The 15,789-nt window shown below is 37.7% G+C and overlaps 1 long non-coding RNA gene across 1 annotated transcript; it reads left to right on the top strand.

The window, feature by feature from the left end:
- The first annotated feature begins 143 nt into the window (after window positions 1-143).
- LOC120111079 lies at window positions 144-11,839 on the top strand. The gene is made up of 2 exons (XR_005512207.1): window positions 144-1,268; window positions 10,943-11,839. It is a non-coding gene; the product is annotated as an uncharacterized LOC120111079 (long non-coding RNA).
- Window positions 11,840-15,789: the final 3,950 nt, after the last annotated feature.

Genomic DNA, 15,789 nt, shown 5'->3' with positions numbered 1-15,789 from the left:
AAGGTAAAAGTCTAAGGATCCATTAAAGTCCAAAATGGAATACTTTTCAAAAAAGAAGGAACGCAGGTCCGCGGGTTAATAGACAAGAATGGGGAAAATGCCAAAACAGATTTATATTTATTTTTGTATTCATTAGGAAAATCCATTTTATTTTTTTATTTTCAAAAAAAGGATAAATTTATATTTATTTATATATATAATTTTTCGTTTCACATATATGAGAGATCCATTTTGTAAACCGTTATGCTCCTGCTCTCAAATAAATGCACATATTTTTATTAGGAATTGCAGGAAATAGAGGTACATGTAAAGATAGATACCCAAAAATGTTTATAAATTTAAGGGTCTCATCTTAGAATTAAGCATATGTAATATTGTCTTAATGATTAAGATTCCATTAGTTGCTCCAAATCTATTTTTTTATTGAGTTTTCCTAACGAGATCATATGGGCAAAGTCATCACGTAAGTAGATCTTGTTACCGATTAAAACACTTTTGTATTTCCTCTTATTCACGAGATATATCGAATATTTCCTCTTATATCCACCAATATGACGCCGGGATGGAGCGGTCTCTCCTCTTATGCGCTTTGCTCATCTTGTTCTCGTGCCCCACGTAACTAGCTGCGGTGCGCTCGGTCGGACTCCGGGAGAGCTTCGCCGTCATCTTTGACTCCGGGAGCACCGGGAGCCGGGTCCACGTCAGCATCGGCGACGACATTGAGCTCTCGTTCTCCACGGGTGGCCCCACCTCGTGTTCGAGAAGAAGGGATGGGTCGGTCTTCGACACCGGCGCCGTCCTCATCCGCGACTCCCGCTGGGGCCCGCTTCGGCCCACAGGACCGCGAGTACGAGCAGTGGGGCCGCCGCCTCAAAAAGGAGTTCGAGGACGAGGTCTTCGTCGAGTCCGATGACCAGTCCGCCCTCGCCCGCGTCCTAAGCCAAGAGAGAGATCAGTGGGCCGACGAGATCTTCCTCGAGGACCCCTTCTATTTCGAAGGCCGCTGGATCGAGATCGTCGGCCGGCTCGACAGTCGGCAACATGACCAAGAAGTACTTGGCCATGGAACGGAAGGTGCCGCCGCTCACGAGGCGGCACGCCGTCCCTGGAAACTTCGCAAAGCCCGTCGTCGTTCTCCGCCGTCGCAGGACAACGATTCCGTGGCACGGAAGGTGGAAAGAGAGGTGGGGTAAGAGCCTTCGAGACGTCCCTTCCGATCCTCCTTCCCGATCTGGGAGTCAGCGGTCTCTCTTCCACTTGGATTTCAAGTAAATTCAGATAACTCGGCACTCTCTAAAACCTTTGATCTGCCCTCTTTCTTTAAGTTTCTTTGAATGATTAGGGTTTTATTAAGCTGTGATTGTGTGAAAAATGCGTGCTTCAGCGGCACTCTGAAAGGATTTCAGAGTGCCAGATGAGGAGGGTTTCATTTTCTCCGACTACGCCTTTGGTTCTTTTTAATTTTTGTTTTTCGCTTTCAATTTCTAGTGGATAGAAATGTAAGTCAAGTGGTATGTTTATCCTATGAAAGAGGAACATGTTAACAGGTTACTGTTACTCGTCATGATTGAGAACTAAGAAAAAAGATTTTAGAGGTAGTTTAATTTTAGGGGGAAATAGATAGAGGTTGTTTAAATTTACCCAATAAATTAGTATAAGTTAATGCAATCTTTTCAGGATTGGTCGCTGTGGTGTACAGGAGGATGAGGGACGGTGAATTGGAACGCGAGGGAGTGGAGAACTGGGACTTGGGCGGGTTGGCCCTTTATATATTATGGCTTAACTTGTCATTTAGGTTCGTGTTGGGTCGGGTCAGAAATAAGGAGACTTGATCCAGACTTATATTGCCCACAGATCAGATCTGGTCGGGGTGGATCAAAGTTCAATAAATAACCAAGAATGCCAAATGGGTCCAATTTCGGAATCCAGCTTGGCCCTATGGGTTTGCCAGATCAGATCTGTTGCCAACGAGAGCTTTCCGAATGGGCCAAGAAACTTGTTTCTCAGCTGGCTTGTCAGAGAACACGCAGGATAAGTTTAACTGCAATAGGGTAAATAGGTGCGTGAGCATGCCATCGGCATTAGAGCAGTCAAAAAAAGAATGATCGAAGGGAGGATAGAAGAGTAGCATGGATTCAGGTGTCATAATCTTTAAGGAGTTTTGCCACTATTACACCATCTGTTAAAGAAGATGGATTATAATAGGAATAAGGCATAGTCTGGGCTACGATAGGAGATATCTAAGTTAACACTATTTTTTAAAAAAAGTGCTACTAGTAAATATAGTGCAAAATGAAGTAAAACCGATGCAAAGATAAGTAAAAATAAAATAGAATTGACTGATATATTGGAAGTTGAAAATATTCCTTTTCAACATTATAATTTGATATTTATAAGTGGCTCTCATTAACTGCTTGAACAAGTGTCATTGCTTAACTGTCGACACTTGTCCTTACTGGTTTGCACCATGTGGACTATTATTGTCATGCATAGTGGTTATCTTTTCTCCACTACTACAACATTTGAGTAGTTATCCCACTCCCCCATATTCTAGGTAATGGTGAGATAGGTGCAACTATCACACTCATCCCATGTTCTGTATAGTGGAAAGATGGGTGTGACTATAGTCTTTGGATTTTGCTCCACTAAGATCTCATCATAGGCTGATCTTTCACTCTCTTAGGTCTGCACTATATTCATTTAGCCCACACCCTTCTTGTTTTGGCTTGTACCCTCTTTTATGTATCAGATTTTAGATCATAATAGATATATATGTTGTGTAAATAATGCCTCCTATATCCCATCAATCGATGGTTAAGAGGGTGATGGGATGTATCTGATGCCGCATCCATCAGCTAATATTTGGATTTGGATATTATTCAACTTGGCCGATTTAGAGATCATGGGGATTTGGTAGTGGCGGGTTTTAAACTTAAGTGATTTGGAGACCATGGAGATTTGGTAGTAGCGAGACTTAAACTTGAGTAATAGTTAGAAATCATTGAGGATATGGTGAAGGTAAGATCCATCGCCGTGCTAGCCTCCTAGCTCATGGGCTCATGGCAGATATGGCTAATTTGGAAGGAAAAGTGCTTAATAGTATGGATAATGCCCCTTAGTATATAGATTTGGCTTGGATGGCTTCCGATGAAGAGGAGGTGGTAGTACCCTTGGAGGTGATTGCCCTCCAAACCTCGAAATAGGGTCAGGCTATACCGCAAGCTGGCTAAACTGTTGTCCTTCATCTACTGGCACTAGGAGATGTCCGACTCTAGTAAAAGGGATCAGTGTTAATGTGATTCACCGACTTTCCTCATAACAACCATCTGAAGATCAAGATGGATGAAGCTTATCTCGAGCTTGAATATCGGCTTAATATTAACCGAAGCATTGTTTATTATCTACTCGGTCAAATTTCCTCCTGCATTCATTTGTAGGTTAACTTCCTGTTTACCTCAATTTGTAAATCTCGACGATCCATAGGATAGTGTTCAGCCTCATACTCCTGGTAAGCCAAAGTCTGAGAGAAAGATGCCTTAAGGACCTCGACATGATCGTACAGTTGCAATTGAAAAACTGATTCATCTGCCATAAAGATAGGATCGGCTAATTTCGCCACAGTACACATTGGAATATGTTGTAACGCATAATACCGGCTCTTAATAATAGCAAGAAGTCTTTCGATCTGTTTCACCACCAAAATCGAAAATATCACATATCATTTTAAGAGTGACCTTAACATAGATGCCACTTTATCTGCAGCTGCTTCATTGATCTTTTTTTGCAATGACATGACAACAACTACACAACATGTCCATCAAGTGTACCAGAAAATATGTTGCCAACAAGAGCTCTCTGAGCATGCAAAGAAATTTCTTTCTCGGCTATGCCAAAGAACTTGCATGACAAATCTAACAGCAAGAGGATAGATAGGTACAGGGGCATGCCATTGGCATCAAAGCTATCAAAAAGAGGATGATTGAAGGGAGGATATGAGTAGCGTGGGTCCAGTTGTCTTGACCTTCAAGAAGTTTTGCCACCATCACATTGCCTTTTGAAGAAGATAGATTTGGATAGGGACAAGGTGTAGGCTGAGCTATGGTAGGAGAGATCTAAGTTAACACTATTTCTAAAGTAGTCCTATTGGTAAATATAGTGCAGAATAAAGTTAAACTGATGCAAAGATAAGAATAGATAAAATAGAATTGACTAATATGTTGGAGGTCGAAAAGATCTTTTTTCAATATTACAGTTTGATAGGACCTGTGTCGCTACTTAGCTATTGACACTTATCCTTGCTGGTTTGCGCCATGTGGGCCACTATTGTCATGCATGATAATTATCAGCCCCCAACTACTCCTATATTTAAGTAGTTGTACCATTCTTCTCATGTTCTAATTCGTGGTAGGATAGGTTTAACTACCCCACTTATTCCATGTTCTGTGTAGTGGTAAGATAGGTGTAACTACCATCCTTGGACTTGCACCACTAAGATCTCGTTATGGGCCGATCTTTCACTCTTTTGGATTTACACCACATTCATTTAGTCTGTACCCTTGATGTTCGGCTTGCACCTTCCTTGGTGTATCAGCCTTTAGACCATAATTTGTCTAGATGTGTTATAAACAGGATCTAAACAGGGTAGGTCGTGTCGAGTCATTGGTCAACCCATTCCATTAGCAAGCTTAATATATCTCTCTATATATAATAAGAAAATAGTGTTTAAAAGCATATATAACTCAACTCGCTTGAGTTTCCAACAATCCCAATGGGCTGATGACTCAAACAAGTTAACACGTCAATAAAAATGACAAAATAATAAATAAATATATAATTATTAAATATTATAATAAAGTAATAAATAAATGTAAAATAATCAACAAAAATTATATCTAACAAATATTTAATAGCAAATAATAAACATAAATGAATGCAATATAGTTTCTTAGAAAGGCACACATAATATAGATGTAGAATATAAATGTTACCTTGGAAATATGGTTGAGTTGAATTATCAATTTACTTAAAACTTGGCCAAGTCACTAATTTAGTTGGATCACCAAATTTTAGATTGAATAGATTTTAGTGATTTCAACAACCGATTTAACAGGAAATCTTCTTGATCGTAAACATAGCTTTGATACCATGATCTGCCTTATATACATTGTTAATTATACTCATGCGGGAATAGATGAATCAAGACAAGAAATGATGCTAGATGACTAATGAGAATGAGACAAAACAATAATCAACTTAGTCTGACAAATGAATGAGTTAAATAAATAATTAACTTGGATATTTAATGATCAATTGATAAGGTATCAGAGCTCAAATTATTGGAAGTCATGAGCTTGAATCTCCTCCAATTCTGAGCTTTCTAAGTCAATTAATTAGCTAGCAGCTATGATATATTATTTCTTGTTATATTTTATTTCTAATATAAATATAAATATTTTATTTTTTGAAAAGATCTAATGTTTACTATCTTTTCTCTTTCACATAATAAAATTTTTCATTCCTAACTTACAAACTTCTAGAAAGGCGAGATTTGGTAACAGGTTATTGTAACACCTGGCTCACCATGCCACCTAACCTGGTCTCAATTTTAGTCTTAACTCAATTTAGCTCGGCAAGTTTGGCTGGTGGACTTGCCAACTGAGAGGGGCTTGAAAGCCACCTGAGTATGTGATTTCTGCAACCAAGTTGGGGGGCTGAAACCTCCACCAAAGTGAGCGCAACGAGCTGATGTGATCATCGAGAGGACCCTAGGTCAGTTGTTGTGCGCAACCTTGCCAATGTTGGACAAGCGAAATAGCCAGAACCCTCGCCCTCACCCCTTCTCTATATTTTCCTCAGTTCTCTTTTGCTTTTCCTCCGTCATAGCAGCCTCACCGATCCTCCACCCTCTCTAACTACCCCTTTAGCTGTTGATTGTTTGTTAGCCCTTCTCCTTAATCCAACGATTAATCAAAGCCCTCCACCTCACCTATTCCTAAGGTGGGATACCGGAACCCCTCTCTTTTCTTCTTTTCTAGCCCTCCTCTCTTTTGTAGGTTGCCCGAACACTGCCGGCATGCCCGCTAGATTTAGTTGCTTGGTCAATTATCGACCCAAACCCCATAAACTGCCCGATCCACTGTGCCTTGTTTTTTTCGATAGCATTCATCTGTCTTAGCAAATCCAAGCCCGACCTCGTTTTCCCTTCCGGTGGCCGCCCATCTCCCATCCCCCATCTCATACTTTTATTAAGAACAATTTGTTTTACCAGGAAAGTTGTAAAAGAACATCTCTAAGCAATGCCAAATAGCGAACCATCGACCTGGATGGCTTCTTAATAAATCCAAATAGCCATTTTTTAGAAGCTAGAACATTGTCATTAATATAATCCAATGGCTGAAATTTACACACACGCATACACATGCAGGCACACATATATAAAAGATAAGTATTTGTCTATTTGTTTGATTTTTAGAAGACATCGATGCCAAATTCTTTTAGAAATTGGACATTTGGCACCATATCACGTGTTTTAGTAACATTGCCTGGTCTTATACATCTAGCTCCATCATACTTAGCCTTCATATTCTCCTTACTCAAGCAAGCTTTCTCTCTTTTCTCCTCTTAAATATTTCAGATTTTTTTATATGTATATCCTTATAAGTATATAAAATTGCATGTATACCCTCACATATTTACTTTTTGCATGTGTATCCTTGTAAATATCTGAAATTGCATGTATACTATTGCACATTTGCTATTTGCATGTATGTGTTTATATATTATTTCTTTTTGCATGTATACCCTTGCAAATTTACTCATTGTGTGTATCCTTATAAATTATTATTTTTTTTGCCTGCCTACGTTTATTGTGTTAAGGTTATATACGTAAATAGTAAATTTTTTGAGGATATACATGTAAAACAAAATAATTTATAAGGATATACATGTAAATAGTAAATTTGAGAAGGTATAAATGCAATTTTATATATTTATAAGGACATACATGCAAAAAACTCTAATATTGTATATATATTGCACAATTGTTACTAAAACAAATAGTAATGGATCAAGAAAAAAGACAAGACAAGGATATGACTGCATTTAAAATTGTTTTAATTCGAATACATGATTTTAACCTTTCCTATGTTTAGGATATTTGAATTTTGAATGTTTTGATTGTTTTTAAGAAGGTGTATGGTTGTGTGCTTGTGTGTAAGAGAAGGTTCGAAAGTGGAAAAGCTTAAGATGATAAGGAAAGAAAAATTGTGAATTTCAAATTTTCTACTCAATTGAAACTTCCAGTTTTACGAAACTCATTGCACAACCCACTGTTGTAAAATCATTATGCTTAATTTCATGAGACATGTGAAATTGTGATGGTTCATGATTTTGTAGTATATCCAAACACATCCATAACAAAATTAGTAATTTTTAGGACATTAATAAATTTTGAATTATGGTTCCTCCCCTCCCAAGGTTTTATGATTCTGTAGCAATTTTTGAATGCCATGGAAACCTGTGTCCTAATTCTGGTAGAAGTCAAAAAATGTTACTTTTGTGTTACGATAACCTGATAATCTTGTTTTTTAAAACTGTTCCATATCGAGCTCCGTACAATTTTCAACGCTAGAGTCAAGCATATTTTCCAGTTCCTTTGAGATTGCATGTAATGAGCCCCAACTCAAAGGCCCTAGAAGCAAGCAAACAAGGCCATGGAAGTTAGACTTCTAATTCCATTTATTTGCATTGCTTGTTCTAGCACCATCTTTGGTGAAGTTGCAATGGTGTTAGAAGCAAAGTGCCAACGGTCATTTGTGACACACAGTTGTAGTTATGTCTCATTGTCAAATGTCAATATTGTCTCTAAGTCCTACATGAGGGATGTGAGATTCTTTGCTGTACTTCTTTGCCTTAACTTCATGGCAAGGCTTCCTTCGGTATTGTTGAGGACTTGCTCCACTGGTGCATGCCTGCCTGGCTAAGTAATATATGAATCAGATTGGAACTAAAGTGTTTTTTTTTTTATTTGGATAATTGAGGAAATGGTCTTTGATGTAAATAGATGTGTAAATAGTTTTTTTCTGGATAGGTGAGGAAATGGTCTTTGATGTAAGTATATGTGAGGTAGATGAGATTTAGTTTGAAAATAATGAACTTTTGATGCAAGGATAGCCATTGGTTTAATGTCCTTTTTTGTTAAGAAAACTGTTCTGAAAAAGCGGGTACAAATCACCCAGGTGCTTGCATCAGGTAAGGCAGTCTGCATATGCAGCTTGGGCACTATGATGGCTTAGGAGAAGATATGATGATCAAGCATGGACTATTTTTATTTTGTCAAGGCAGTTCAGGCAGGCTTTAAAGGACACTTTGCCATTGAACTTTCTTGTTCTGACCCTAAATAAGGGATGGAGATGGAGGAATTGAGGAGCGAGTGGAAAGTATGTTGATGGCAGGTAGGGGATAGTAGATCTTGGTTGAATGGTGAGAGGCAGGAACTCCAGCAGCAGACGGAGGAAGCATTATTTTTACCTTTCCTTTATTCCTCTTTATTCTTCTCCTCTTCTCTCCTGCTCTGCCTCTACTGCTCCTTTGTGTCCTTAATATCCTCAACAAATTCTCATTTCTGCTTCTGTTTCTCCCCTCCTTTGCCTTCTTTGCCTCCAACCCGACTATCCTTTGCCTTCGTCTCCCCCACCTGTGCCTCCACCACCTCCTTGCTCCCTCCTCTTTGTGATGCGATCAAAATTTAAGGATTCAATGGTTCGATTAATTTTCAATTTTGTGCTTTTCTTTTTCAATTATTTACATTTTTTGTATTACTTATTGTAATTTTATAATTTGAGTTTTATTATGTGTACACTTATCATTTAAAAGTCATATAGATTAGATCTATAGAATCCTAAAACTCATTAGGATTGCAAGTTACTGAGATTTTGATATCTTTTTACAGGGAGTCCTGCAAAGGTAGGAATTTTAGTATTTTTGAAATGTCTTTTATCATTTTTTGTTAAGAAAATGGATAATTTTGTTATAATGGAGTTTTGATTGATCAGGAATTCCCAGTGAAAATATGTATAAAATTATGTTATCTAGAATCCTATGTTTTTATAGGCAAGTTGAGAGTATTTTCTTATTAGTAAATATTGTTTTAGGGCTGTTTGTGTGTCTTAAATATGGGCTTACAGGGAATGACAAGTTATACATGATTTATGGGTTATATTGAAAAACGCATTTGTGGAAGCTTTATCCTCTATGTTTTATGTTTTCTCTCTATTCAGCATAATTTAAATGTTGCTGCTTCTCCTTTTGCTCTCTTTCTTGTTGTTTTGACTGTTATGAAGAAAAATATTTACATGTGCCCATATCTGAAATTTATTTAGCTTGCACCAAACTTCTTTTGCAGCACTAATGTTAAGGGACTACATCATTCTGTCTCCCTTCTTTTTTCTGGAGTACAATTTATGTTTTAGATATCTATTAAACATGGTAGGTCTAATTGCCTGCCTAGGCACCCTCATACCACCTAGGTGCTATATGCAGTTCCTTGGCTGCTTGTTGGAACTTAGGAGAGGAAGATTATAGGATTGTATCAGTAGTCACCGAGACAATCATATACTTTTGTCGGCTTCTTTGAGTATATGAGATAATCCTGATTGATGATCATTGCCTTTCTTGTTATATTACATACTACTATTTGCTACTACCTATCAAGCTTTTCATTGTAGAAATCAACCTTATTAAGGTTTGGTATTTTTACAACCAAGATTGTTAGTTTTGGCTGAAACTGATCCGGTTCAACTAAATTTGAACTAAGACTAACCCCCAGTTTTAGTTTTCCATCAATGTCAGCTGAGACTGGTAGGTTTTGGTCCAACTTCAGTGATTTCAGCTAGTTTTGGCCAAAATTGACTCAAACTATTGATAGATGCTTTTTAAGGTTATATTTTAGTATTTATAATCATGATAAATTCATTATTTTATTTGTTGAACTTCATAAGTTGTAGGGTCTTTCATATTTGTTTCTTTTTTTAGTTAAAAAAGGAGATAGATATTAAATTTAAGCGTTGATGGACCAAGGCCTCCAAAATTTGCCCTTACTATGGTACTTTACAAAAAGTAAAAACTAGCATGAATAATTGGATATAATGCAGTTCACAAAAATAATAACTTTTACATGAAATAAATGTAATGTGACAAATTGCATGCACTTGACTAAATAAAGTTTTAGCCTCAAAAATAAGTAAAAATGCCCAAAAATGTTCCAAAAGTAAATAATGTATATACGTATACATATATGCAGAGTAAAAATATTAGCATACCTAATTTTGCTCAAGTGCAAGACTAACTTCAACCTTAAATAATAGAAACTAAAGAAGAACCTATATAACAAAAAGTTTAAAACAAGGTACACCATATCGCCCCGATCCGGACTAGTACAGGGCTTACTATACCATACTGTATCGAGTCGGTATCAGTATCCGGTATGGGTAGCGTACTGACACTCGGTACGCCAAAAAAATTCGATACCATACCATACCGACACTGTGCTAGTGTGGCACCAGTACGAGGTCCGGTACCGAGATGGCGAACCTTAGTTTAAAATGATGCATAACTTTCTTGGCTTCTTTTATTTATCTTATATTTTTATTTTTGGAATTTATTCTTCAGTTTTTTACCAAACTCTGAAACTGGGAGTAAAACTTCACTGCTGAAGCAGTGAAACCTAAACTCTACCCAAGGGACTGAAACCAAAACCAAAACCAAAACTAAGTTCTAAAATCTTGCTTACAAGTACTCATAATATTTTATGATAAAAGGGAAAATGTATTTTATTTTTTGTTTAAGCTTAATTATGTCCTTTATGTTTCTTTCACTTTTTTTTAGGCCCTGAACTATTGCCATTTGAAGGTATGACAGTGAAATGTGTTTTGATTGGTTGTAGGCAGCACAAGAATTTCATGTTCACTTTATTCTGGTGGACAAGCATACAGTTGAGGGGTGCACAAAATAAGAAAGAGCTTTACTCTTTGTTGATTTTTTCTTTTATTATCAATCATGAAACGTCATGGTGTCATTGATGATTCACCGTGTCATGAACTTTTTTCTGTCATTAAAAAAGAACATTAAATGCTCTTTGCTAAATACTGTAGTAGTTTCTTGAATGGATACAATAATTGCTTAGCCATATTATCAATTTACCCTGCAACTTGAGAGCCTTCTTGGAAGTTTTGAGCAACCTCTTGTGATGGATGTCGTCATTTCTTTTATCAAATTGTGTTCTAAGTTAAGTGTTGTCTCCATCATAATCTGTCCACGATGCCAGAAAGGTAGTTTGTTGATGCTGATTACCAGCATGAAGCAGCTTGTCAGGTGATGTGGATGCTATTTGTCACCTGCTGAAGTTCCACAGTGAAGTTTTAACGATCTATATATCTTGTAGGCAATTGACATACCAAACAAATTGCTATAATCAATGGGCGAGGCCAACCACAAAATAAGTAATGTAATCTAAATTCATCACTTAATTTGTTCATGATTGGTTCATTCTATTTGTCTCCTTTAAGGTTCCCACATCCCCTTCTACTGATTCTGCGAGCTGCACAGATAGCAGGGCTCAAACCTAGGAGCTTAAGCATGTCACTTGCCATTGAAGCATGCCACTTCCATTTGGTTGTGTTTGTCTTTAAAGTTAGCCTGCCATATGTATTATTTGAGCTATCAAACACACTAATGCTCGAGTCTGTTATTTTTCAGTTAATCTTCTGTTCATCAACCATTGTTGAATCTGAATATATCATGATATTGTTATCTAATCATTGGCTGATTGGCTTAATGTGAAGTGGCTTTTGGAGAAAGAATTGACTTCTGGAGTGCTGATGAATATCTCAGACATTAAGGAGCTGTCACTGCTCTTAGATAAGTTCACTTGGGATAGATTTAGGCCGCTCTAAGGTTACAATTAGGTGGACAGTCTATATGCTATCATGACTCGATCAACTCGGATGAATTCTCCTATATTTTCTTGAAATTAGATTCAGTCAGATTGCTAGAGCTGCTGCTGAATCATTTTCCCATGGGAATCACTTTTCTGCATGACATTTTCTTTTTCCTGGAGACTAGTTGTTATTCGCTATGTTGCTTTAGAGTGGAATCTCTTTTTGTAATCCTGGCTGCATTAGCTCAGATGAATTTTCTTGGAATTAGATTCAGCAAACTTGCCTGAGCTGCTTCTGAATCATTGTCGCGTAAAAATCACTTTTCTGCATTACCTTCTTATGTTTTGTCTGAGACTTTGTTTTATTCTGTATTTTGCTTTGCATTTTAGCACCATGCAAATTGGTCCGGCTAGTTGTAGTAGTATTCAACTAAATAGACACCTATATGAAGATCCACTTAGGATCGCCATGTTTAGGTTCTACAGAAAGCTTGAGTTGGAGATATATGAGAGAGTAATGGTATAGATTCGGTTTTCTTTTAAAACAAAGGAATGGCGACCTAATCATACTTTAATTATGCCGCAAATCGGAGGGGTGCGATCAAGCTCTCGATCAATAATGGTACAAGTGCTAAATTTGTTGAAACCCTCCTGACCTCGGCATCGGGGATAGGATTGTCTTTTTATTTTTGGATAGTTGAGTCTGGAGGTTGAATAGCTTGGATTAGTTTCATTTCTCCCAACCACTTGGCATGACTATTAGACATAAACTCTGATTCCCACCATGGGACCGGATAGATGATCATAATTAGGTAAACTAAAGAGGAAAAGAAGATAAAGCTGTGAGCTGCATAGAGAGAATGCAGGAAAAGAAAAAAAAAAACAGAAGTTAAATGACATATAATAATTGCATAGAAGCATTAAGATGATTGTCATAATGATCTCATAAATGGAATTATAGAAGTTAAATGCTTGATGCACCAAAAACTCTTTCCAGCCAGAACACAGAAATATCTAATGACCGATACTCAGCAGCCATGAGTTTGTCACAGTCTCCAAACTGTGGTTGCTTTTGGCACATAGAAGGCCCGTGGATTTAATCTTCCGCCCGAGGTTATTGGCTCGTGTCCATATCAAGTCCCGTTAATGCTTAGGGGGTACAAACTGGCCCAGCCAGGACCCAGGCTTCCCAGGTTCTGGGCTCACCTTTTTAACAAGCAGCTCGAGCTTGGCTTGAGCTCAGGTTGAGCTTAATAAAACCCTCTCGAGCTTCGCTCATTTAAGTATTGGGTCAGGTTTTAGTCAAGCTGAGCGGAGATTTTCCGCTACATATATAAGAACTGGATGGTTGAGCCAAGCTCTGAAATTTGTTTGAGCTCTCCTTGTAGTTGAGCCGAGCTCAGAATTCCTAAGAAGTTCCATATAGCATGAGACATTCTTGCTGCTTCAATCTGGTAGAAGATTTGAAAAGAAATAAATTCCAGGATTTTTCAACTTTCTGGCAAAAGCACCTTGTTTGCTAATTCAGGAATCATCTCTCAATGGAAAATTGGATCTTAGTTATGATGGAAACTTATCCTCTTGAATCTTAAAACTTTAATCTTTAAATCTCTTATTGGAAGCTTTCTCATTTATATTTTATCCTATTTCATGACCCCAATGAAATTTTGATGGCCTCATTTCTGATGTACTATCCTTTTCTCAAATATATATATATATAATCTACGGGGTTTTCAACCTCATTTTCACCATCTTATAATTTTTTTTTTTTGTTGTTGAATTACTAAACATTGAAAAGGTGTAAAGTGATAGGTAATATTTCTTTTGATATCTTCTCTAGTACTTCAATTTTGTTGAAGGTTCTTCTACCTTTCATCTCAATCAATAGGAACCAAGATCTTGATTAGTCTTGCTATTCAAGGGTTCTAAGATTTGGAAGATTGAAAGCTTTAACTAGGCTCCAACAGGTCTCTAGATTGGTGCCGCTGCAACACGAGCTAGTTGGACCTAGTTGAGGGCGAACCTTAACCCAATCCAACCAATATATCTCCCAACCCCAATCGAATCCAACCTAGTCTCAGGTTGAGATTTTTCTAACACAACCTAACCCAACCTCCTTCCAAACTAAACTCAGTTTAACTCAGGTTAATCAATTAAATAGTGTTAATCAAGTTAGATTCAAAACTTTAAAATAAAGAAAAGTTTTGGGATACTTTTGTTGGTTCAGGATCTCAGTTATTTATCAATTTAAATTACAAACATGCAATACTAAAAAAGCATATAACGCATGAAACATAAATATGAATTGCAAACATATGTGATTTATTTATTTATTTATTTACTAATTGTAAATTAGGTTGAGTAGAGTCGGATTGAATCGGGTCGACATGCTTCAAATTAGGTTGAAATTTTTGAACCCAGAGTTAATCCAGATTTATAAAACTTTAACCTAGCGCTGCACAATGAGTGGGTTGAACAAGCCGGTTTAGGTTGAGTTCCACCCAAGTTGCCCTCCAAGTTAGGGCACATATCTTTTGTTATCTTCTCTCCTTCTTCAATGACAATTGAAGGTTCTTGCACCTTTCATCTTGGTCATCGGGAACCAACATCTTGATTTGTCATGCTATTGGTCCCCGCAAAGTGTTCTAAGATCTCCTAGTCTGAAAAGAAAACTCTGATTGGGTTTCAATACGTCCCTGGAATGCCACCTTTTTCATGGCTCAAGCTAATTTCATGTCAAAATTTAAACCACCAGCCACCCCTTAAATTGGCCAAGGAGAAGCTTTTATCCAACCCCACTCCCAAACCAAACCCAAAAGCCGCCAATCAATCACTGTCCACACGAGCACACGAAGAGCACCTTATCACACCCTATGATGGTCCCCTCGGCCTCCTCGATCTCCCAAGACGAGACAACCTTGGTGTCCCAAGCTTTCTCAAGCCCAAGGAACATTTGCCACCCCATTATATTACTAGAGCCGGTCCCCCTACAGAAGTTGCACCTTTTAGAATAACACCTGTAGCATGGGAGATACGAAGTCCCATGCAGTCTTGTCACCCCCCGCTTGTTACGTGATACAAAGTCCCATGCACTCTTGAGTCTCGCCACCCCGCATAAATCTGTTATTATGTGGGTGGGCGGGTGCGTGTGTGGTACGTACCGTAGGGAGCCCATATACCACCAAAAAGAATGTCAGAAGTATTTCACGGCGCATGTCATGCATGGGCTGTTCGCATCGCATGTCATGGTATGATGGGGTTGACATGGATGAGGTGGCCAAGGCATGCTGTGGGTTCGGCTCTCCTCTTAGGCCTTTTGCCTCGAGCTCCGTAATATTTTGTCTTGTACTTGGTTAGGACTACGAGTCAGAGGCATACGGGGCCTCTAAAAATTAATGCAAAAAGTTTAAACGAGGGTACCGTCACTATATTGAAGCTTTAATATATGGCCAATGTAACTGCTTAAAAGGCCTCCCGTGACACTATATAATAATATATTAATATTAAAATTAAAAAAAATAAGATTATCGTGATTTTTTTTCAAACGTTTTACGGTATATAGATCGACAGGTGGATAAAGTTTTTTTCCTTGTCATTTTACGTCCAATATTTCCTCGATATTGCATATAACACTGCTCTCCATGGATATTTGCAAGTGAAGTTAGATAAACCTATTTGTATTTCCAAGAGGGACCTTGGGTTAGTTGATTTTCTTAGGATCTTTCTAAGTTAGGGGGCGAAATTATTTTTTTATCCCTAGTTTAAGAGAAATCTCCTTGTGATCTATGGGATCCAATGAAGCAGTTAAAACAATTAATTAAAGAACTGTCCTAATTAATTAAAGGACTCGCCTT

The sequence above is a fragment of the Phoenix dactylifera genome, chromosome 6 (assembly GCF_009389715.1).
Source record: "Phoenix dactylifera cultivar Barhee BC4 chromosome 6, palm_55x_up_171113_PBpolish2nd_filt_p, whole genome shotgun sequence".
Lineage (NCBI taxonomy): Eukaryota > Viridiplantae > Streptophyta > Magnoliopsida > Arecales > Arecaceae > Phoenix > Phoenix dactylifera.
The sequence above is the reverse complement of the archived record's forward strand: the minus strand, read 5'-3'. Positions and strand labels throughout refer to the sequence as shown.